General features: G+C 41.8%; 1 pseudogene; it reads left to right on the top strand.

Moving 5' to 3' along the window:
• Positions 1-1,269: 1,269 nt before the first annotated feature.
• LOC134591560 (uncharacterized) lies at positions 1,270-1,940 on the top strand (annotated as a pseudogene).
• Positions 1,941-26,164: the final 24,224 nt, after the last annotated feature.

Raw genomic sequence — 26,164 nt, 5'->3', positions numbered from 1 at the left:
ATCCCCCCCACCTCAACACGGAGGTACGGCCCCACGCCCAAATCATAGTTACAAGCCTCGCATGCCCTACTACAGGGCGCTAGTCAGGGCCTCACCTGTCACGGCCACACGTTTTGATTTCTCTCTACTGTCACCGAGAGGCCAACATCCCGCCACCACGTCTGTGGCAACTACGTCATAAGCCAAATCATAGGTAGAGCCTCTCACCGCCACTTGGCATTAGCAGGGCCTCACCTATCCAAACATTCAACAGTTAAGTTTTTCGCTTTGGCATCTAGCATTACAGTCCAGTTCTTCCATATACACCACCCCACATACCCCGCCTACTTACCTTACGCCCCTTCTAATATATCTTTCACATAACCATTCCTTTTAGAATGTCCCAAGAACCTATTCCAACCAAAGAATTGACAGAAGAAACTCCATTCACGCCTACCAGACCCGGGTCTCCAGGCGAATCACTCACTCTTTCAACCCCCACGTCCTTGAGAGCATGGACTATTCCCAAAATTACGGCCGAGCTTAGGCTCAGGGGAATCCCCTTTCCGGCCACAGCTAGGAAGGCTGAACTTTATAGGCTACTTACTCACCAAGCCCCCGAGCCCAGGCCAGGGACGAGCTCTCAAGGACAACCACCAAGCAACAGCACGGCCACCCAGGATACCCTGGCAGAGATCTTGGCCAATCTACATACCCTCAATAGCAGGCTATCTAAGGTGGAAAGCGCCATCTCCTCCCCAGGTACTACCACGGTAGTCCCAGTCGCTTTCACGGCTGTACCTACTATACCAACATGCCCTCCTATACTCCCCCCTCCAGCACCGGGCACAGCCATTACACCATTTGAGTCACCAGCACACTCCGTCCCTGACTCTATCAGGAAAGATATCCTAGACGGGAAGGATGTGTGTCTGGTGTCCTTGCTCATAGCCTCACAGGATGTACTTGAGAACAAGGCATTCAATTATGGTGATATCTCTGTGGTGCTCAAGACAAGGGATCCCAGGCTTAATCATCTGGTGGATTATCTCACCACATGGTTCACTAAAGGGTTTCTCACGGGTATTGTAGCCATTCCCCCAGGTACACTAGAATGCCCTAATTTCCAGTCAGCACGTTTAGACCCAGTCTCCATAGACACTCTCATTGCCTCTGAAATAACGGTTTCATGATCGGCCCCTTCACCTCTTCACCATTCTCCTCCTGGCGCACTAACCCCATTGGTATTGCTATTCACAAATATTCTAATAAAAAAAAAAAAGTCTAATTATTGATTTATCGGCACCGCACTCCTCTTTTGTTCCAAGCATAAACGCACTCATTCCAGCAGACAAATTCTCACTTCAGTACGTAACCATCGACGACGCCATACAGTCCATCATATCATCTGGTAATCGACCCTGGCTTAGCAAAACGGACATCACAAACGCGTTTAAATTACTACCCATGCACCCCTCACTCTGGCACTTACACGGTGTTAAATGGCGAGGGAAATATTACTTCTCTACACGACTCACTTTCGGTTCTCGAAGCAGCCCCAAACTGTTCGACATTTTCGCAGAGTCACTATGCTGGCTGCTTCTGAACGTCACCAGGTGTCACTCCGTTATCCACTACCTCGACGACTTTTTACTAATAGAGCCAGGGTCACCTTCACCCACAGCAATCAGAAGCACTACTGCACTATTTTCCACACTTGGAGTCCCTTTGTCCACAGCCAAAACTATAGGCCCCACAACTAAATTGACCTTTCTGGGGATAGAACTGGACTCGGTTAACCTCAGAGCTAGCCTCCCCCACGACAAACTGTCACGTTTGAGAGGGGAGATGACTTGTTCCTGCGGAATGATGTTTGCACTAGAAAAGAACTTCAGTCCCTTCTCGGATCCCTGAACTTTGCGATGCGCATCATTCTGTAGGGAAGGTCTTTCATATCCAGACTCCTTTGCCTGCTGCACGGAGTTCCGGACTCTGGCACAGTTTCTTTGGACCCCCACGCCAAGGCTGACTTAGCTATGTGGGGGAAGTTTTTGAAGGACTGGAATGGAATCTCCATGTTTATTCCCCCTCTTCACCCATCATCCACACAGACGCAGCAGCCAATACCGGTTTTGCAGCCATTTTTGGGAACCACTGGTTCAGGGGCCATTGGCCCACTGATACGGATGCCTTGCCAGGATTCAGAGAGACCTCAGCACTATTTGAAATTTATCCCATTGTGGCGGCCGCACACACCTGGGGTCATCTCTGGTCTGGCAAGGCAGTCAAATGCTACTCTGATAACTCGGCAGCTTGCGAAATCGTGAACAAAGGGCGATCATCTTCCCTGACCATCATGCGGCTGATTCGCAAGCTGACCTGGTTGGCAGCATCCGGCCAGTTTCACTTAGTTTGTTTTCACATCCCGGGTATTCACAACACGGCCGCTGACGCTCTTTCTCGTTCTCAATTTCAGGCATTTTCTCAGGCACTCCCAACGGCTCACCTACAACCATCCAGGACACCACGGTTCCACGATCTAATCCTGGATTAAGCACACTCTTGAACCACGCTAGAGCACTCACTCACCAAGCATTATCACCAAACACGGCTATCACTTACAATAGGGCTCTTAATATATTTAATAAATTCACAGCAGAGTTCGGTTTACAAGGTGACTTCTCTATTCAAACCATGGTGGCTTTTGCCTCTTTTTTCCACCTACACCTTAAACTATCTCACAACACCATTAAACTATATCTCACGGGGGTCCAGCACCACAGCCTCACCTTTTTTTCCTAACAACACACCTTTCCTGTCTTCATACCCCGTCAAAAAGGTTTTGAAAGGAATATCAAAGGTTTCACCTCCACTCTCTACCATTAGATTACCTATAGATGGGCCTATCTTCAGGTCACTTAGCAATCTCCTTGACACAGCCCCATTCGACATCGGCACAAATACGGTGATCAAATCTGCTTTATATCTCGCTTTCTACGGTTTTCTCAGACCTAGAGAGTTCACCGTAATTTGTCAAGGAGATACGAAGCTAAGACTTAAAATATCACACCTCACTAAAATAGAGGATCACTACCAACTTTCGATCCCTACAACTAAAACCAACCGGTCACTACACCCTACTATAATTCCTCTCTTCCCTACTGATAATGCCTGGTGTCCGGTAAAAGTACTAGACCACCTACGGTCAACTCTGCACGGTCACCTACTGGACTCTCCGCTCTTAACACTACAAGGGCACCCGTTAACCACAGCAAAATTGATGGTTCATATCAGAATTCTGTTCTCTAAGCTCGGACACAACCCGATTGCATTCTCTAGGCACTCCTTCCGTATAAGAGCCGCCTCTGCAGCCTCTAGCACTAACACACCGGTCCATATCATCAAGAGACTGGGGCGGTGGAAATCCTCCATATATACTGCATATATTCCACAGCCGGAGAAAGAGCTTCGCCAAGCTTTCAGCAACTTGGTTTTGTAAAAAATGCAATAAAGTGTGTATTTCTCGAATTTATCTTTTTGCCCTCTTTTATTTACAGGCCCACTCGTACGTTGGTTTCGGCACACCACAACCAACTTTGCTCACAGTTACTATCCATTACGTATTTAAATTCCGAGCACAAGTTAAAAGGCCTGAACTTGTGGAGGCCTGAATTTGTGGGAGGAGTAAGTCCCCTACTTAAACTCCCAGCCCCTACTCACCTCTGCCTTTCAGCTGATTGTTCCCACCCACCTACACCCTGTTATAATTACATTCTCCTTGGTGGGCCATCTTTTATTTACAGGCCCACTCGTACGTTGGTTTCGGCACACCACAACCAACTTTGCTCACAGTTACTATCCATTACGTATTTAAATTCCGAGCACAAATATATATATATATATATATATATATATATATATATCATGCATAAAAGATAAACATGTTAGAAAAAAGAAAAAGGCCAGAATTTAATTTGTTTGGATCAGCATCAGAAAATGATCACAATCTGTTAGAAAACAAACTTTTCACATAATTTATCTATAAAAATGTCATAGACTTTAACCCCTTAACCCCTTAAGGACCAAACTTCTGGAATAAAAGGGAATCATGACGTGTCACACACGTCATGTGTCCTTAAGGGGTTAAGGACCACAGACGTACTATGTACATACGACAATAAAAACGGTCCTTATGGACTGTGGACGTACCTGATACGTCCATGGCAAATATGAGAGCTGGAAGCGACTGCTCCATGTCGAGACATCCTGCAATACCTCTCCTGAATGCTGGGCCTAAAGGCAGTGCATCATTGGGCTTCTGGGGGTGTCCCTAGCCTATCTCTATGATGAGGCAGACTGGGGTCAACTATCATCCCCATTTGTCTGGTCAGGTCACTATTAGTAACTATTGACTCTGATCAGTGTGGATCTCCCTCCTTCTCTCCACTTGATTTAGTGAGAGAGAGAGAGATCTGTGTTTAGGTAGAGATATTTAAGTAGTTTTAGGTAGGGATTTGTAAAATTGTGAGACCCAAAGGTTATTTTCCTCGCTATTAACCCCTATCTTGCCAGTGATCACTATAAATCACTGGCTCTTGCACAGCAGCACTTTTTTGCTGTCTGTGGATTTTTTAGGGGTTCATTTTTTTTGTGACAGATCACTAAATAAAGTGATTGTGATCATGTCACAGAGGTTGTATAGCGCTGAGGCGGCTTTTGCCATCCTTGTGTTAGAGTCTGACGTGTCTATGTCTGATTTTAACTCAAATACATCACTTGATACAGTGTCTGCTGCTAGTGATGTATCTGTGGCTGCTAGGCCCCCTACCAGAAAGAGACGTGCTGCTCCAGCTGGCAGGACTGCTGAGGAGTGGGTAGAGGCCAGATATCCCACCCATCACTGCAAATCCTAGCAACAATGTGGATGTCGCAGAATTTAGTCCCCAACAGTTTATGGAGGTGTTTCTGGGCAAGGATGTTTTGGGGAATATTGTCGCCCAAACTAATTTATATGCCCATCAGTTCCGTGCTTCAAAGCCTGACTCTTTTTTGGTAAGGGGCCCCCATCGATGTGCCAGAAATTAAAAAATTCTAGGCATTGACTAAGCTGATGGACTTTATAAAGAAGCCCTCCATCCGCTCCTACTGGAGCAGTAGCCCCATCTGCTCTACCCCCATTTACTTCCAGTGTTTGTCGAGGAAGAGGTATGAAATTATTCTACATTTCATGCACTTCAGCAACAACAGCCTGTGGACAACAGCCCCCTATGGAGCATCCCCAGTTTGACAGGCTGTATAAAATCCGCCCCCTGATTACCCACTTTGCTGCTAAGTTTGCAGAGACTTATACACCTGGAAGGAATATATGCATGTATGAATCCCTGATGAAGTATAAGGGAAGGCTGGGATTCAAGCAGTATATTCCTTCCAAGCGCTTCAGGTATGGTAAGATGTATAAGCTCTGTGAGAGCGAGACTGGGTATACTCAGGTCTTCCTGGTGTACGAGGGAAAGGATAGCCACCTTGACCCTCCAGGTTGCCCAGAACATATGGGAACCAGTGGCAATATTGTCTGGGACCTGATATTCCCCCTGATGAACAAAGAGTACCACTTGTATATAGACACTTTTTATACAAGTGCCCCTTTGTTCAAGCTACAGTAGTTTGCAGTACAAAAAAAAGAACTGCGCAGGTTTCCCAGGACAACTTGCACGCAACCGGCTACGAAGGGGGGAGACCTCAGCTCTGTGCCAAGAGGAGCTGTTGGCAATTAACAGAGACAAGAAGGATGTGTAACTTCTTACCACCATCCACACTGAGAGGACTGTGGAGGTCTCTGTACGTGGCAGAGCGAAGAGCACAAGGAAGCCAGAGTGCATCAAGACCTATAACCGGCATATGGGTGGGGTTGAACTGCTGCAGCCCTAACGAATTATACGGAAGACAAGGGCCTGGTACAAAAAGGTTGCAATTTACTTAATGCAGATTGCAACCCACAACACTTTTTTGTTGTTCAAAAAAATCAAACCATCCCTGAAATTGGCACACTGCTGAACACCCTCAGAGCCAGGAACTTATGGCTCTTAATAAGGTGAGCACAATACTTACCACAAGTATATACCCATCAGGACTTATGATTAGAATCCTCTCCGGCTCCGTTCTGACACTTACGGTATGCGGAACAAGTCTCCGCCCCCTTCTCTGACGCGGCTCTCTCAAGCCCTTATAGAGAAACCGCGCCAGTTTCAAATCGCTTGGTGAATGTATTAGGTTACTTCTGCATTCATATCGCCGGCTAAAGATTCTTACTTCTGACTACTGTGTACCAAACTCCTGGACTGTAAAACTGATTCCCTGCCTTCTACAATCCTCTGATCATCGGACTGTTACTGGTTTCTCCTATTCTCTTCAAACCTCAAGACCCGGACTGTTAAAGGTTTACTCTCATCTGGCTACAAGCAAACAGCCTGAAGACAACTACTCTCATCAAACCTTAAGTATTCCTTTATTCATATTTCTCAGATTTGTTTTCTTAAGGAAGTCTCACCTGTTAACTAAACAATTCAAATTCAACTTTTCACTTGCACTCCTTCAATTATTATTTACTTATGATTACAACTTCACTATCAATCATTAAAGCTACAGTACTGTGATACCAGAAAGGACTTTGTTTTTATGTAACACCTGGCTAAATATTAGGAAAACATAAACTCTGCAGTTGTGTTCCACATCTCATCTAATTGTAGCATAACAATACCGTACTACTCATCTGGTTTATTTCCCTTCTCTCCTGTTTCTTTGGAGGAATACCATCGAGGAAAGGGGTGTGTTTCTGCCCAAAGAGTATTAAGGCTTATTTTACGGAGCCAATACCATAAAGGATCTAGACCGTGTGAGTGGTTCTAGTTATTCCACTTTCATCACCTATTAGTATATAAGTCCATCTGCACTATATATTTCTTTGTTTTTCTTTTACATGCATTTTCAAGTGTGTATTCTTAAGGGTGTTAATACACAAAATTGATTGGGTAAGTGAGCCCCTCTATCACTTTAAATTTATACAGCGCTCCATTAATTGGTGTATATTGTATACCAGATCTTTTAACATTGTAAACTGATTGTGGAAATAAGGGTATTCCACTTTATGTGTTTGAGCTGCTTTTTTTGTCTAGGCACTATAGAGTATCACTCACTATCTCTGCAAAGAGGTTGTTTTTGTTTTTTTGAAAAGTAAATATAACTTGCTACTCATCCCTAGTTACATGTGTGTGGTATTCAGTACTTTTGAGGCTATACTGTGCACTTCTAAAGAGGTTTTGCCTGTCATATTTAGCTATATAAAACACCTAATTTACCTGTGCAACCAAGTAACAGCTTAAATTAAATCTTACCATCTTATAATTTACAAACTTACTTTGTAAATATGTTTCTAAATATACAGAGGTAAAATAAAAACTGTGTCCTCTAGCAAATGACCAAAATAACCGTAAGCAAAAAAATAACAATTTGTATTGAGCCGCATATAGCTGTCCTATGCTCTTATAATAGAGCACAGGTGACAAGTTTCTCACATGAATAGTGAATGCCAACTTACTGTCCCACGGAGCAGCATATCATCCAAATATTAACGGAGCCAGGTGTGTGTACACAAATCAAACCAGCACTGGGCTCTCCAAAATGAATACCAGAACTATGTGTCCCCACTCTTGCACACACATCCTGTGCCATGAATAGAGTCTTAGATTTTTCAAAAAAAAGTTTGTTCTTTCTGTTTGCTAAAAAAAATAAAAAAACATTGCAAAACCTCAGTATGCCTTAGTTTTCAAAAGGACATACTTGCATGAATGTATGAAGTCTTGTACTGCGATGTCTCAATGCTGAATCCATGTGAGATCATTGAACTCTCTATGGCTTCCATGACTGATGAAGTGGCGATCACAAATTGTAAGAGTAGCACTGATCTGGTGGTTTGAGGGATTCTAAACACCTGTAGCTTAGTCTGAGTGAGCCCAGTGCAGAACATTATTTATTATTTTATTAAACATCAGTTTTAATTTATTTGCTGTATAGTATGAACAAGGCAGGCAGACATTAATGGTTCTAACCACATCTAACTGCGCTTCTCATCCTACTTCAGACTTTGGTTTTCTATCATTTACTTTCCACACATTTCTGAATGAATTTAAACCATTTTACAAACAACCATGAACCAATATCCACAAATCTGTTGTCTGAGACTTAGTTAACTAAATATTATCCTTTCTTATTAACAGGTAAGAATGCTTGTCAGTCGCATCGAGAACACACATCTTGTTGAAAATATTGTGTGTGGAACAGTAGTATGATTTGCAAGTATTATATTCAGGAGAACAATACGTTTTTAAAATCTTCTATTGTCGTAAATAAAAAAAATTATATTAAGCAAGACACACCTTAAAATATCAAATTTGAGACTACTGATTTACATAAAAAATAAAAACACTATCACATATAATCAAAAATGAACTAAATATGCTCTCTTTTATCATTCATAAGTGTAAAGGCACAAATCTGAAAAGTTTAAGTTTTAGTAGATTGGTATTATGAAGCCAAGTGGGAGGGATGGGGTTTTTGGATGCTATAACCCTGATTAACTACCAATCTGTATATTCAAAGGGGATTTAATTTTGGAATGAGCAGAACTCGATAGTGAATTAATATAAGGTTGCAAGGTGGTAAAAGCTTTTTTCATCAGAACTATTTTATTTAATGTGGTTTCTATCAAATCCATTTGGAATAGGAAGGAGATGTTGGTGTGAAGTAATTATATCAGAGAGGGGGAGGGACTGATCCAGTGGTGTAATATACACAGCCAATATTATATAGGCTATCTAAAAACATGACTTAATTCTTCTGTTGTGACCCCCAATGTTGCCAGCAATGGAGAAATACAAAATGATTTACCTGTTAGTGTCGTTATGTCATTTTAAAATTCTCTCCAGAACATCCTAATCCTCACAAATCTCCAGAAGCAGTGATAGAGATCTGCTTCATCTGTCCCATATTTCAAATATAAATAGTTTATAAATAATAATAATAATACTACGAATAGAAAATAGTTTATGAGGGGAGTAATATGTATGATGTGCTGTTTTTAAATGCATTTCCTGGTAGGAAGCTGATCATAGTAGTTTTAGCTGCTTCACAGTGGTCGCTATGCGTACCTCGTTAGTCAGTGTCGGGAAATGTGTTATTCACTCTGATAAACCTCATTGTGTGGCCATGTGGTACAAACTTGGCCTAATTAGAGAATAAAGTGACTAACTGACTAATATGAAGTAGTGTATTAATGGTTAATTGGTTAATTAGTGGTTAATCTATAGAATGATCTTTATATCATCTTCCAAAATAAGGTGAAAAAGAATAGTATCTATCAAACTGCATGTCTGTAGGTATGCAAAGAAGAGAATACCTAGGTCAGAAAATATGTGTTTAATTTGTTGAAACATGAGAGTCGATTTCTTGTGTTTATCCAGGAAATACTGTATATTGATGTGGCCTGCAGTTTCCCAAGAGCTGTATGGATGTTGGATTTCCCCATTCTGAAAGTGCGGGTTACGGGAGAAGGGTATAAATCTAATGTATTTCCATTGGAGCCCTAGAAGCTGTCCCACCAATTTCAACATTTTAATTGTGGATACTACTATCTGGGAGGGAGGCACATGGAGTATGTATCAGTTGAGAGAGTGCTACATGCTTCTATGTGTATTACTGTGAATTGCCCCAATCCTGTTATCCAAACTAATGAGTGGCGATAGTGTGCTACTAAAGTATAAAGTTTCACATTTGAGATATTTAAACACAGATTAAATCTGGGTTGAGATAATATATGCATTGCAATTCTTTGGCATTTATGTCCTTCACAAAAGGTTAGAAGAAAGGTTGGGTGGGACACTGCCCTGGTGGTCTAGTGGTGGTGATGTATAGCCTGCAGCTCCTCTGGCTTCAGGCTATCTTCACTCCTCCAAAGCTGAGCGCTGTGTGTAGCATTGCCATGGCAACGCACGGCAACGCTCCACACAGCAAGCTCGTGGGAGGAGCGATCTCCTCCCAGGTCCTCCCGCCCTATCTCCCACTAACGAAGGGCCTTTGGGCCGGTGAGGGCTGTCTCTCCATAGGCCGGCAGGGGAGTTTAAAGAATCTCTACTGTTGAACTGGGCATGATGGGCAGCGCAGTGGGCCCCTAAGCCTGTGGGGCCCCTGGGCAACTGCCCAGTGTGCCCATGGGGAAAGATGGCCCTGGTTGTGAAGCAAGATATAAAACAATAGATTCATATACTGTGTACACATATGTCGATAGGTGTATATGCTGCATTTATATAGTCGTATTGACTAAGAGAATGGACATTAGCTTCATATACTGTACACATAAACTATTTTCAAACTAATATATAAGGCACCAGAGTAATTTACTGTATATGTGTAGAAGCCCTATAAAGGGTTAAATGTGAAAGGGTTTACAAAATACCCCTAAATGTCTCATTGGAGATTCTTGGCTGATATCAGCAAATTTAATGGTTAGTGTAGGACTCACCTTTTGGGGCTTGCCTTGACGTGGCAGGTGAGTTTATATTCAAATGGCCATTGGAATAAAACTAAAGAACCTCCATTTTGTCTAAATGTACATAGGGATTTAGGCCAGTGCGCAGGTAACGTTCTTTTTGTTTTTACTATGTATTTTGAGCTGTTGGATACTAAGCTACTGCTGCTGTAAGCGTGGTGCTTTATCTTTGTGTTTGTTTATGATGTTTGTATCTCACAGCTATGTTACATTGCTGCCAGCCACCCCGTGTTTGTCTTATTAAGAGTTTATAAGTATATAGGGGCAGCACCCCTTCCTGTCTCAACAGAGATATTTGCCTTTTAGCTGATACCGGCAAGGTGATTTGTATGTTTTATAGCCCTATTTAGGGTTAATAAGTATGTAGGGGTCATTCGAGATGTTTACACTTTGTCTGATACCAGCAAAGTTTATTGTATGTGTAGGGTTAAATGTGAAAGGGTTTATAAAATACCCCTTCCTATCTCATTGGAGATTCTTGGCTGATATCAGCAAATCTAATGGCTGTCAGAGCTGTAACTTACCTCTCCTGCAGCTCCTGTCAGCTCCCTCCTCCTCCGCGCCGTCCCGTCAGCTCTTCTGTCAGCTCCCACTGTAAGTCTCGCGAGAGCTGCGGCTCTCGCGAGATTTACACTGGGAGCTGACCGAGGTGCTGAACGGACAGCGCGGAGGAGGAGGGAGCTGACAGGAGCTGCAGGAGAGGTAAGTTACAGCTCTGACAGCCCCCCTCTCCCTCCCACTGAACTGCCAATGCCACTGGACCACCAGGGAGTAAGACCCCCCTCCCTGGCACACTAGCAAGCAGGGAGGGGGAAGAAAAAAAAAATAATAATAATAATAAAAAAAATTATAATTAATAATTAATAAAATAATTAATAATATAACAATCAAAACGCCCACCCCAACCAACACATACACAAACACACACTGCATCAGACACACACTGCATCACACACACACACTGCACTCATACACACACTGCACTCATACACACACTGCACTCATACACACACTGCACTCATACACACACTGCACTCATACACACACTGCACTCATACACACACTGCACTCATACACACACTGCACTCATACACACACACTGCACTCATACACACACACTGCACTCATACACACACACTGCACTCATACACACACACTGCACTCATACACACACACTGCACTCATACACACACACTGCACTCATACACACACACTGCACTCATACACACACACTGCACTCATACACACACTGCACTCATACACACACACTGCACTCATACACACACACTGCACTCATACACACACTGCACTCATACACACACACTGCACTCATACACACACACTGCACTCATACACACACACTGCACTCACACTGCACTCATACACACTGCACTCACACGGCACACATACACACTGCACTCATACACACACACTGCACTCATACACACACGCACTGCACTCATACTCACACGCACTGCACTCATACACGCACTGCACTCATACACATACACACTGCACTCATACACGCACTGCACTCATACACGCACTGCACTCATACGCACACACTGCATTCATTATATACACACACTGTAAATAAATATTCAATTATATACACACACACAATGCACTCATACACACACACTGCACTCACAATGCACTCATACACACACACTGCACTCACACTGCACTCACACTGCACTCACACTGCACTCATACACACACACTGCACTCACACTGCACTCATACACACACACTGCACTCATACACACTGCACTCATACACACTGCACTCATACACACTGCATTCATACGCACACACTGCATTCATTATATACACACACTGTAAATAAATATTCAATGAATATAATTTTTTTAGGATCTAATTTTATTTAGAAATTTACCAGTAGCTGCTGCATTTCCCACCCTAGTCTTATACTTGAGTCAATAAGTTTTCCCAGTTTTCTGGGGTAAAATTAGGGGCCTAGGCTTATATTCGGGTCGGCTTATACTCGAGTATATACGGTATATATGAAACATGGGGGATGGTTGCACTCACCTGAACATGCTTAAATGGGGTGCTGCTGGGGGCCATATTATACAATAAACAATACACAAGATCCAGCGCACTCTCCTATCTACTAAACAGCAACTTCAATGTTGACAGATTTTATTAGTTTTTAAAAGTTTTTTTCAAAACACCTAATCTATGCAAAAAAAATATATATATTTGTGTACGGAACATTTTGAGGACGTAAGGAAACAAATAAAAGAAGCAGTATTAGTAAGAGCAAAGTCAGTTGAGGTGTGCCGAAACTGACGTGAGGTTAGACCTGTAAAAGAGGGCCCATCTAGGTAAAATGATAATAAACTGAGGGTGCGGTGGGAGGTGCACTTCCAAGAACGTCAAAGATAGGTAAGCAGGGGCTCACTGGGTTTAAATAGGGATCCAAGTGCCTCCCACAATTACAGGCCAAGCCTTCTATATATTGTCCCTTTAAACTAAGACATATAACAATGGATTTATGATTTATATAGTGGGTAACTAAATCATCGAATTAGCTATCTGGAGCTGGTTGCAGAACTACGCTCTCTCTATATGTTAACAAACCTTCTACTTTGTCTAAGAGCAAATCAAGTTAGTGCCATTATTTCAATGATTGAAATTCATCATGGATGAAAGATGCAAGCTTTGGGAGGGGAACTTAAGAGTCGTATGTCAGATTTGAATGTTTTTGTTTTTCTTATGAAAATATAGTACATCACAGAAACATCATTTAAGTGATGTTTCAAACTTAAATACATCTCCTCCTCAGTGTGTGCTAGAATACAGTTCAAAGATTCTCTCTGTTGTTGGCACTAGAGGCACGTCCCTAAGGCTGATGAGGCAGTACTCCTCCACTTTTTATTGTGATACAAAAATAAAAAAGGAGATTAATGGTAAGTGTATGTAAGAAAACACATTGTGTCTGTCACTTTTCATTTGTCTAAGAATGACAGTGTTTTTTCAGGATTTTGTCTGTCTGAAACTTTTCTGTGGTCACCACTGGCATTGGCTCAATCAAATTGTGTATACCCTAAAATATAACAAAAATGAAAAAGCTGTGGAATGCTTATTTGATAAACATTAGCGAACGTGATTAGTGTACAATGTAATACCTTATTCTTAAAGATAGAAATCCTGAATTGTAGATAATTGTAAACCTTTCAAAATCAAATAAGTAACAGAGTAAAACTGTAAAAAATTAGGAGTGATCTATTAAAATATAGATCTGCATATTGTTTGGTCTTTTAGGGTTGTCATTATGTCACAATATGGGAGGGTGCAGTTGGACTTCTTTAAACTTGTTGTTGCTTCTCAAACATATGTATCTAAAAGTTTGCGCTTTATGGTATTGTGGTAGAAGCTACAGGATGTTCAAGAAAAGCCTTAGCATTCACATGGTTAAAACTACTGTGTAAACTTCTCGGACCAGGGCCAATATGGGTGTAATTTTGTATTCTTTGTATATGTGTGGAATACTTCATTTACAGTATATATTATTTGTTCTCTTGTGGTTCAAAGCCCAGTACATCATGTTCATGATAAAGGTGCTGGGACTTTTGCAGCTGCAAAATAAATACTTTTTTGCTTTTTCCAACGACCTGTGTCTGGGGTGTCCTTGTATCGCCTGATACCCGAGAGATCCCACTATAATATTGAATAGGGATTGGCATCCAATTGGTTCAGCAATAAAGTATATGGTTTTATGGGCGGTGAAGTCCAATTTCAGTGATCTGTCCATTGCACCAATATCTCTAAACGTCAACAGAAACCACTTATTACTGGCAACCCATCTCAAGTCAAATGTTCCATGTATCACCCTCTTCCACTTTATAATCTTATGCCTTTTCTTAATTATTTGTCTTGAGCTCATACTCATAGATTATCTATGGGACAAAGGATAAAGTTTTAAAAGATAAAGATTCTCTTTTGGGGGTAAAATATGTTTACCCTAGATTGAAACTGGACAAAGTTTTTTTTTCTCAATTATCATATATCCTGAAATATCTCTGATAATTGAAACAGATATGCCTATTGTGACAGGGTCACTGGGGGCAGGTTAATTAAGGGCAGGTACATAAACCAGCTTGTGGTACAGTGGTCCAACGTTGGTTTCGGCCGAAAATAAAAAGATAAAATATATAGTGCTCTCTGCTTTAACTGAAGTAAAAATTAAAAGGAAGTATAAAAAGTACTCACGATATCTTGAGCAGGCTTATACTGCTCGGTGTATAGCGTTTGGGTGGTATAATCCCCACCTAAGGATTCTTTTGGCGTTTCTTCAGATGGTATAATCAAAGGAGTCAGGTTAAGGTTAAAATTGAAATAATAGTAACTGGATAGAAGGAAAGTGGCAACTAAAATATTTAGGGCCAAAATTCCTTTATTATAACAATGATTAAAGATATTTAAAACAATCTCTAGACGCGTTTCGCCAACAATAGGCTTCTTCAAGTAGAGTATAGTAAAAACATAAACCTGACTTTCATTGCTTTATATAGGATACCTTAATTGTGTTAGAATTCAAAATTTCCCGCCAAAATGACATCATCATCACTTTTATACATATCAAATTAGTATTACAATGATGTAAATAACATATAAATATATATATAAAATAAACATACATATGCCTTTAAAAAACGAAGTGCCGGTATGATAAGAATTTATTTTAGAGAAAACCACTCTACTTAAAGAAGCCTATTGTTGGCGAAACGCGTCTAGAGATTGTTTTAAATATTTTTTAATCATTGTTATAATAAAGGAATTTTGGCCCTAAAATTTTTAGTTGCCACTTTCCTTCTATCCAGTTACTATTATTTCAATTTTAACCTTAACCTGACTCCTTTGATTATACCATCTGAAGAAACGCCAAAAGAATCCTTAGGTGGGGATTATACCACCCAAATACGATACACCGAGCAGTATAAGCCTGCTCAACATATCGTGAGTACTTTTTATACTTCCTTTTAATTTTTACTTCAGTTAAAGCAGAGAGCACTATATATTTTATCTTTTTATTTTCGGCTGAAACCAACGTTGGACCACTGTACCACAAGCTGACACTCCATATATCCTTGAGTGCGGATCATTCCACTTCACGCACTTCATACCAGAGCTGGATTTTAGCTCTGGAAATTGTGAGTAATATTTATATATTCTTACATTTTCATTTATATCTACATACCATACCACTGAATTTCCTTTCTCTCTGTTCTTCTTCCCATATGGCGCACTGAAAAATACTATCTACATTTGAGACGAATCACCGTTGTCCTACAAGAAGTTCCTGTATTATGGACTATTATTCTGGACTTTATCTGTAATTATTTTTGCTTATTATTTATACATATAACTTCTGTATTAAAGGCTCACCCTTTTTTCTTGCTTTTGTTGTTCTCTTTCTCCCTATAGGGGATTGGAGGGTACTCCCTTATTTATAGGTGTGCTGCCTATTTATATCTATTACATACTTTCATACCCGTGGCATTTTTAGCGCTGATCCAATTTTCACTTTTTTTCCCTCCTTTTTCCCCCACTTTTTTTTACATAAACCAGCGTATGGAAAGTGCAATTTCCCCGCTTCTAAGTTTAATACTTGTAGCAGCTTCAGAGGATACTTTATTAACACTGCCCAGCCCTATTTAGCCTGCAGAAAAATATTTTTTTACAGAAAGATTGTGAAACTGAGTCTGAGTGGTAAAAAAAAAAAAAAAAAAAAAAAAAAATGTGTGCAGTTTAAATATTTTTGTTTTGTGACTGGGAACCAACTTAGCTGACTAGAACTGTTAGAAAGGAAATACTTCGGTTTTAATTAGTCTCCTAAAAGGAGTAGGTTTTTGTTTGCTTTTGGATAGATTAGACGCTCACACTGCAATTACAATAGTAATTGTCATTACCATCATGGCTGTCTATATGTACATAAAGAGTGTAAAATCCTAAAATCCAATATTTATACTATATTTCACAACTGTGCATCAATTGTATGTATACAAACATTACCATGCAGAAATGAATGTTATGCAATTTGTTCATAAAACCTAATGACAAGGGGTGAATTTATGGTCCTGACCTGTTCTAGCCTATGGTGTGGTAGCTGAGTTCCCAAGGATCGATCCCATCGATCCCAAACAAGTTAGATTTATAAAAACAGTCTTTTGCATTTACCCATTTCGATTTTCAGCAAAATTATATAGGGATTTCCTCTAGAGCTTACAAATACAAGAATTAAGAACTAAAAAACAAACAAGCAAAAAAGGCACTAATAGTGTAAAATATTAATATAAATATTGAAGTAATAAAGGTAGAGCAGCACCTAAGAGTGTACAAGCTCACAAAACACCATATAAAGAATACAAATAAAAAGGTGCGCTGTACCTTTAAGAATTTAAAGTGCAAATTAGTGCATAGAAATAGTGCAAAAGGGAGTGTATATACAATATAAACACATTCAATATAACATATGTGCAAAATTGCAAGTGAATAGTGGAAAATAATATCAAAATAATAACTTACAAAAAGGATATATATCTACTTTGATGCTCCAAATCAAGTTAAAACATATGTAAAAAAAGTAGCAAAAAGGAGAAACATAGTATAATATTTTATGAGAAATATGTATTAAAACCAGCAAATTAAAATATCACTCACAAAGGAAGAGCAGTAGAAGCCTGCTCTAACTTATCCAGCTCTTAGTCCTCAAATCAGGACTTGAATGATGGTGCAAAATAGCAGGACGCCAGCTCAGTCAGAAGTAAAACAACCTTTATTTCTTATAGTAAAAGTCCAAGATCACCGTTCCCATATAGAAGTATAATAACCATATATCAGTGCTGTGTAAAAGATATCTACCAGTCTTTTGCAAATTTCGGCACTGCAGGTTACACTTCCTGGAACTCGGAGTTCCGTCCGATCACGTGATGGCGTGATGACATAATTGACGCCATCACGTGATTGGGCTAAGAGCTGGATAAGTTAGAGCAGGCTTCTACTGCTCTTCCTTTGTGAGTGATATTCCAATTTTAATTTGCTGGTTTTAACACCTATTTCTCATACAATATTATACTATGTTTCTCCTTTTTGCATCTTTTTTTACATATGTTTTAACTTGATTTGGAGCATCAATGGAGATATATATCCTTTTTGTAAGTTATTATTTTGATATTTTTTCACTATTCACTTGCAATTTTGCACATATGTTATATTGAATGTGTTTATATTGTATATACACTCCCTTTTGCACTATTTCTATGCACTAATTTGCACTTTAAATTTTTAAAGGTACAGCGCACCTTTTTATTTGTATTCTAAATACAAGAATTAGCTGACAGAAAATCATCATACTCGGTTTTTCAGTTCTAGTGGATAGAATGAAAGATATTCTAATGTATAGTATTCAGGCATAGATCCCAGCTTCTCCTCTCTTATTCATGTATGAAGGACATTAAACTCAGATATGAAGGTCACTTGCACGACTGTCTTTCAGACAAAGAGGATTAGTTGCAATAGTCTGTCTACGTCAGGTAGATATGGCTAAAGTGGAAAATAACAAAACAGCAATACATGCACAGTGAGCGTGCATATTGTGGAGGAAGACCGTGGACCAAGTAAAAACAGGAGATAAAAGAAACAAAACAACACAAAGGATGTTGAATATTCAGTAGGTGAGATGCTGCTAGGAAGATACTGTGAACCTGCAGTAGGTGAAGGAGTCAACCTTTTTTGTAACTTAACAGGCAGCCAGAAATAAGATAGAAAGGTTGCATGGTGAATCTATGTATTAAAAAAATAAAAGCTTCTTTAAAGGAAAAAAATATATAAAATTATAACAAGTCTTGCATTTTTTGAGGCAATGAATATAACTTACCTATATACAAATATTTCTGACTATCAAATCCACTTACTGTAAATAAGATAATCTGTTAGCAATCATTGATAATTCCTTTACTACCAACGCTACATAAGCATTAGCTTGGCTGAAAATTAAATCAATGGCAAAAAAAACCTTACTTTTATACAAATGTTTCCTTGATGCTCTTCCCGGCTTCCACTAACAAATCATGTGGCCAGTGTCCAGGCTGCCTCTTAGTATGTCACATCATACATAACAGTACGGGAACTAGGATAAAGCACAGAAAATAGCTGAGGCGGAATGAGAGCACAGACTATCAGGGCAGTGTAGAAGCTGCTGCATGTCAATGCAGCACTTTTGGTTTATATAAAGTCGCCTGTTTACACAAAAGCAAATCTATACAAACTATGTAACACTGTATTAGGGCAGGGACAAAAGTTTGCCCTGACCATCATAAGGCAGGACAGCGCAGCACAGGAAGGGGTGGGGCAGAGCCAGAGAAGGATACATGTTGTGTCATTGCCAATGATATGCACAAATGCCAAAATGACCATGTGAGGTGGAAGCTCCCCATGGGTCAGCTCAGACTAGAAGCCTTGGGGTCCGGTGCAAAAATTGCCCTGTCCCCCCCCCCCGTATGTCTCACTCCCCCCTCCCATGCTCCTCAATGTGTCTCATGCATACAAACACACACTGACATACTGTCAGGGTACCTGTAGTCTCTACCCCTGAGAGGGGTAGAGACTTAGACGTTTTTCCATCCAGACGGCATGATTCTCCCGTTCCTCGCGGTCCCCTCGCGCATGTAAACGCCGGCCGCGAGAGAACTATGCCTTTTTGTAACGTGACGCTCAATAGTCGACGTCATGACGCTATTCTAGCCCGACCTGTCAGTCAAATCCCGGACACGAATCAGGTCTCGGCGGAGGCGTGATTAGTCTCTAGAACCAGGGTATTTAAGGGAGCTCTCAGCATTTGCTCATTGCCCTGTCGTGGTTCTAGCCAGCCTAGTCACACAGTGCTCTTGTATTCTCTTGTCTTTTGGTTCTGACCCGGCTTTGTTATTACTTACCTGTCTTCTCTGTTATCCTTGACCCGGCTTGTCTCTCGCTTACCTGTCTTCTCGTTCCCTCGACCTCGGCTTGTCCCTGACCATTCTATACGTAGTATTACGTTAAGTCCGGCCATTCTAAGGTCCGGTATACGTATCTGCTACTCTTTGTACTCTGCGTGTTGGATCCCTGTCCCGATCCTGACATTACGACAGGGCCAATGGATCCTGCAGGTACAAACTGTCAGCTTGGTTCTCCTGATCCTAGGTTTGACGCCGTGGATCATAGAATGGATCAGATGGCACTAGCACTACAGGCGTTACTATCACGTCCTAATAATCCACCTGAGGAGATGCGTAATACTTCTATTCCTCCTGTGAGTTCAGGGCTAGAGGTAGCCACTGTAGGTGCTTCTTCCCGAGTTACCCCACCTGTACGTTATGCTGGTTCTCCTGAAAGGTGTCGTGGCTTTTTGAACCAGATCAGTATCCATTTCGAGCTACAACCCCGTTCCTACCCTACTGATAGGGCAAAGGTGGGATTTATTATCACCTTACTCATTGAGAAGGCTCTGAGATGGGCTAATCCGTTGTGGGAGAATGATAATCCATTAGTCTATAACTATAAGGCCTTTGTAGCTGCTTTTAGAAGAACTTTTGACCCCCCTGGCAGAAAGGTCAATGCAGCTAGATTACTGTTGCGCCTTAGACAAGAGAACCAAACACTTGTGGATTACGCACTAGAGTTCAGGTCTTTGGCGGCAGAGGTTAAGTGGAATGAACAGGCTTATATAGACGTATTTTTAAACGGATTATCCGATATAATACTTGACGAGGTAGCGACGAGAGAGCTTCCCGAGAATTTGGAGGACTTAATTTCCTTTATCTCTCGCATTGACGAACGTCTAAGAGAGAGGCAGAACACTCGAGATAGAACCGGTAGACCTTCCTTTAGACTAGCTCCTTCATTTCAAAGTCCTGAAACCAAAACTCCACAGTTTCCAGAACCTATGCAGATAGGCCTTACTCGCCTCTCAGAAGAGGAGAGACAGTACAGGAGAAGGGAGGGACTGTGTATGTATTGTGGAGTCAGAGGTCACTTACGTTTGAATTGTCCCAATCGCCCGGGAAACGCTCGCACCTAAGTTTCTCTAGAGGACAGGTCTTGGGTGTTTCTATTTTGTCCTCTACTCATAACTACAAAGAACACAGGCTTCTATTACCTGTCTCTTTAACTTGGGAGAAGGGAACTTTAGAGACTGTGGCATTGATAGACTCCGGAGCTGCTGAGAGCTTTATCGACCAAGTTTTTCTCACCAAACACGCTATCCCATCCCAGTTAAGGAAGACACCTTTGGCTGTTGAGGCCATAGATGGTAGACCTTTAGTTGAGCCTGTAATTTTCCGGGAGACCACACCTCTTAACTTAACTACTGGTATTCTACACAAGGAGGAGATATCTCTACTACTCATTTCATCTCCTTCTGTTCCCATAGTCCTGGGATACTCCTGGCTGAAGAGACATAACCCCATTATAGATTGGAAATCAGGAGAAATAGTCTCGTGGGGTCAGGGTTGTCAAGAGAGATGTTTAAAGAGAGTGTCACCCCTTTGTATTGTTAACACACTTAATAACTCTACCGACTCTACTAAAGTACAGATACCGTCCTTGTATCTAGATTTAAAGGCGGTATTTGACAAAGGAAAGGCTGATACCTTACCACCACACAGGCCTTTTGATTGCAAAATTAATTTACTTCCTGGTACTATGCCTCCCAGGGGCCATGTATACCCTTTGTCTACGAATGAGAACTTAGTCTTAGAGGAGTATATTCGTGAAAACCTAGACAAAGGGTTCATTAGGAGATCCTCCTCCCCTGCTGGGGCTGGATTTTTTTTTGTTAAAAAGAAGGATGGTTCTTTAAGACCTTGCATTGACTACCGAGGTTTGAACAAGATAACCATTAGAAATGCCTATCCGATCCCCTTGATCACCGAGCTTTTTGATCGATTAAAGGGTTCCAAGATTTTCACTAAGTTAGACCTCAGAGGTGCTTATAACTTGGTGAGAATTCAGCAGGGACACGAGTGGAAGACTGCGTTCAATACTCGTTATGGGCACTATGAGTATACTGTAATGCCTTTTGGTCTCTGTAATGCCCCGGCGGTATTTCAGGATCTAATTAATGAAGTTCTTAGGGAGTTTCAACATGACTGTGTTATTGTATACCTCGATGATATACTTATACATTCCAGGGATATTGAGACTCACCACGGACAGGTCAGAAGGGTTTTGCACAAACTTCTTCAACATGGCTTGTACTGCAAATTAGAGAAATGTAGCTTTGACCAATCCCAGACTACCTTTCTTGGTTACGTGATTTCTGGAGAGGGGTTTGAAATGGATCCGGAGAAACTCCAATCCATTTTAGATTGGCCTTTACCTAAGGGTCTCAAGGCCATTCAGAGATTTATTGGTTTCTCTAATTATTACAGACGTTTCATTAAGGGTTACTCCTCTATTATTGCTCCTATCACCAATATGACCAGACAAGGGGCTGACACTAAGAATTGGTCTACTGAAGCACTTCTGGCTTTTAAGACTCTCAAGGAGCTGTTTGCTTCCGCACCAATTTTAGTTCACCCTGATACTACTCTGCCTTTCCTACTCGAAGTTGACGCTTCTGAGACGGGTATAGGTGCCATCCTGTCCCAAAGGTTGGGTGTGGATAGACCATTACATCCATGTGGGTATTTTTCCAAAAAATTATCGGGTACTGAGAGCAGATATGACATTGGTGACAGGGAACTCCTAGCGGTTATCATGGCTTTAAAGGAGTGGAGACATCTATTGGAGGGGACTTTGCATCCTGTTACCATTTTGACGGATCATAAAAACTTATCCTATATTGGGGAGGCTAAACGATTATCATCGAGACAGGCCCGTTGGTCTATATTCCTCACTCACTTCAATTACATACTCACATATAGGCCTGGTTCTAAGAATTCTAAAGCTGATGCCTTGTCTCGCCAACATGAACCTTCTGCCATATCTGAGCCGGTTTTATCCTCTATAGTACCCAAGTGTAATATCATCGCTAACACAACTCTCAAAATCCATTCTCCGCTTCTTGATCAGATCAGGAGCTTGCAGCATCTGGCACCTAGACTGACTCCTGCGTCTAGACACTTCGTTCCTCCTGAACTCCAACTGGAGCTCTTACAGTGTCTTCACGAGAGTAAGGTGGCTGGTCATCCGGGCGTTCGCAAAACATATTCCTTGATCTCTAAGGATTTCTGGTGGCCTTCTTTACGGAGGGATATTAAGGATTTTATCGGAGCCTGTGAGGTCTGTACTAAGACTAAACTACCTCATTCGCTTCCTTGTGGTCTCTTACATCCCCTGGAAGTTCCAGAAAAACCTTGGTCCTGTTTGGCGATGGATTTTATTGTGGATTTGCCTGTTTCGAAAAAGCACACTGTTATTCTCACAGTGGTGGATAGGTTTACCAAGATGGCTCATTTCGTGCCTTTACCTAAACTTCCGACTTCACCTGAATTAGCGGAGATTTTTGCTAAAGAGATCTTTCGCTTACATGGGATACCTTCCGAGATTACTTCTGATAGAGGTTCCCAGTTTGTTTCACGTTTCTGGAGATCATTCTGTTCTCAACTAGGCATTAAATTGAATTTTTCTTCTGCTTATCACCCTCAGTCTAACGGAGCCGCTGAACGTACCAATTAAAAGATTGAACAATATCTGCATTGTTTTGTTTCTGAACACCAGGACGATTGGGTCGGTCTGATTCCTTGGGCAGAGTTCGCACACAATAATCTTGTTTGCGATTCAACTCGCTCTAGCCCCTTTTTCATGAATTATGGTTTTCATCCTTCCATTCTTCCCTCGGTTCCTTCTTCCCAGGGGGTACCGTCGGTTGATACTCATGTTGCCAATCTGAAGAAGTTGTGGGATCAGACTCGACAAATTCTCCTACATAATTCTATACTGTATAAAAAACACGCTGACAAACGCAGAAGGCCGGCTCCTAGTTTTGTCCCTGGTGATAGGGTATGGTTGAGTACTAGAAACATTCGTTTGAAAGTACCGTCTATGAAATTCGCTCCTCGCTACATTGGACCCTATAGGATCCTGAATCGAATTAATCCTGTTGCGTATCGCCTAGCGCTCCCCTCTGCCTTACGTATTCCTAATTCCTTTCATGTTTCCTTGCTAAAACCCCTGATCTGTAACAGATTCTCCTCCAAGGTCTCCTCTCCTCACTCTGTTCAGGTTGAGGGTCAGGAGGAGTACGAAATCAACTCCATCATCGATTCTCGAATCTCCCGGGGGAAAATCCAATACCTGGTTGACTGGAAGGGATATGGTCCAGAAGAGAGGACCTGGGTACCACAGGAGGATGTCCATGCTCCTCGTCTTCGCAGGGCTTTTCATTCCCGCTTTCCATCTCGTCCCGGTTCCTTCCGCCCGGTGGGCGTTTCTGAGAGGGGGGGTACTGTCAGGGTATCTGTAGTCTCTACCCCTGAGACGGGTAGAGACTTAGACGTTTTTCCATCCAGACGGCATGATTCTCCCGTTCCTCGCGGTCCCCTCGCGCATGTAAACGCCGGCCGCGAGAGAACTATGCCTTTTTGTAACGTGACGCTCAATAGTCGACGTCATGACGCTATTCTAGCCCGACCTGTCAGTCAAATCCCGGACACGAATCAGGCGTGATTAGTCTCTAGAACCAGGGTATTTAAGGGAGCTCTCAGCATTTGCTCATTGCCCTGTCGTGGTTCTAGCCAGCCTAGTCACACAGTGCTCTTGTATTCTCTTGTCTTTTGGTTCTGACCCGGCTTTGTTATTACTTACCTGTCTTCTCTGTTATCCTTGACCCGGCTTGTCTCTCGCTTACCTGTCTTCTCGTTCCCTCGACCTCGGCTTGTCCTGACCATTCTATACGTAGTATTACGTTAAGTCCGGCCATTCTAAGGTCCGGTATACGTATCTGCTACTCTTTGTACTCTGCGTTTTGGATCCCTGTCCCGATCCTGACACATACATGCAGATACACACCATATAACACATACAGATACATACACAGACACACATGCTGATACACAGACACACATACACACATGCAAATGCAGACACACAAACTAACACACAGATACACAGACACATATATATACACACAGACACACAGACACACACACACGCAGATACAGACACACAGAACGACACGCCTATAAATACAAACACTGACACAAATGCAGATACACAGACATACACGTGGATACACAGACACACATACAGACAGATACACAAACACTTAAGGACAAACATTCAAATACACAGAATGACACTCATACAGATACAAACAGTGACACACATATAGATACACAGGGCACACACTGACATACAGATACGCAGACATACAGATATGCAGACAAACAGATACACATACACACACACATACAGAGACAAACACATACAGACACACACACATACATACAGAGACACATACAGACACACAATGGGCCCCTTAACGTGCAGCCCCGGCGGCTCTACTGTGCGGGCCGGGGCCGCAGCACATGGCCGGCTGGGCACCTTGGCCACGGGGTCCACAGGGCGGCAGAAGTCCTGGAGTGACGGGCCTGTCCACAGCTGCGACCCCTGCGACTGCGGTAGTTCCACCACGGGGGAAGCTTAAGAGCTCCAACATAGCAAAAATGCCCTGTACATATTTAGCACAGCGAATTTAATGACGAATTTAATGACATGATGGTTCTGCATTTGCTGATGTCTAGACTCTGGCGTTTTCATAAGTGTAATATCACAGGACAAAAGAGGGACAGGGTCTATTGCAAGTCTGTCTGTGATTTTGTATGAATATAAAAACTGCTTATGGAGTGGAATGGGGGGGATGCTGCTTATGGTGATTTGTGTGAGGTAATTCTTCTGTGGTGTTGTGTATGCCTGTGTGTAGGGACTGGGAGGCTGCTTTGAAAGGGGTGTGTGACGGACCCGCTGGCACTCCTAGTGCTTGCCGAGGACTCCAAGCACTCCAACCGACACCATCAGCACTGCAGACTTATTCCATCCCCCAAGCATGAGCCAAGGCTTCAAGAAAGGGTCAAGCAGGTCTGTTTAATGAGCACACAAAGGTAACAGCACTCACTCATACAGCAAAACAACTCCTCAAAGAAAACAAAATGACAGTTAAAAGACAGACAGTGTTTGAAAATATGACAGTTATTAAGGGTTTAAACTGGTGTTCTAAGGGGGGGGGGAATAAAACAGTCAAACTAAGTCCATAAAACAGGGTGTTTCTTCACAATCTGCATCCGAAGTGCATTGCAAAACTGCAGATCCTTTGTCAGAGCATTTAGAGGGCCAGAACCAGTTTAATAAAATCCACTATGCCCAAATAACGTATTTAAATGGCAAAATCTTCCAGGGGCCATAGTCGCAGGGCAGGAGGCTGGCAATTAGGCCTCTCCAGGCACAAGTTACATAGTTAGATAGTTACATAGTTAGATAGCTGAAAAGAGACTTGCGTCCATCAAGTTCAGCCAAACTGTTGGCAATTGTTTAACCTTACTCCTGAAATATGCCACGGGTACAATACCCTTCAGGTGG

This window comes from Pelobates fuscus, chromosome 1, assembly GCF_036172605.1.
Source record: "Pelobates fuscus isolate aPelFus1 chromosome 1, aPelFus1.pri, whole genome shotgun sequence".
NCBI lineage: Eukaryota > Metazoa > Chordata > Amphibia > Anura > Pelobatidae > Pelobates > Pelobates fuscus.
This window is presented reverse-complemented; position numbering and strand designations above follow the sequence as displayed.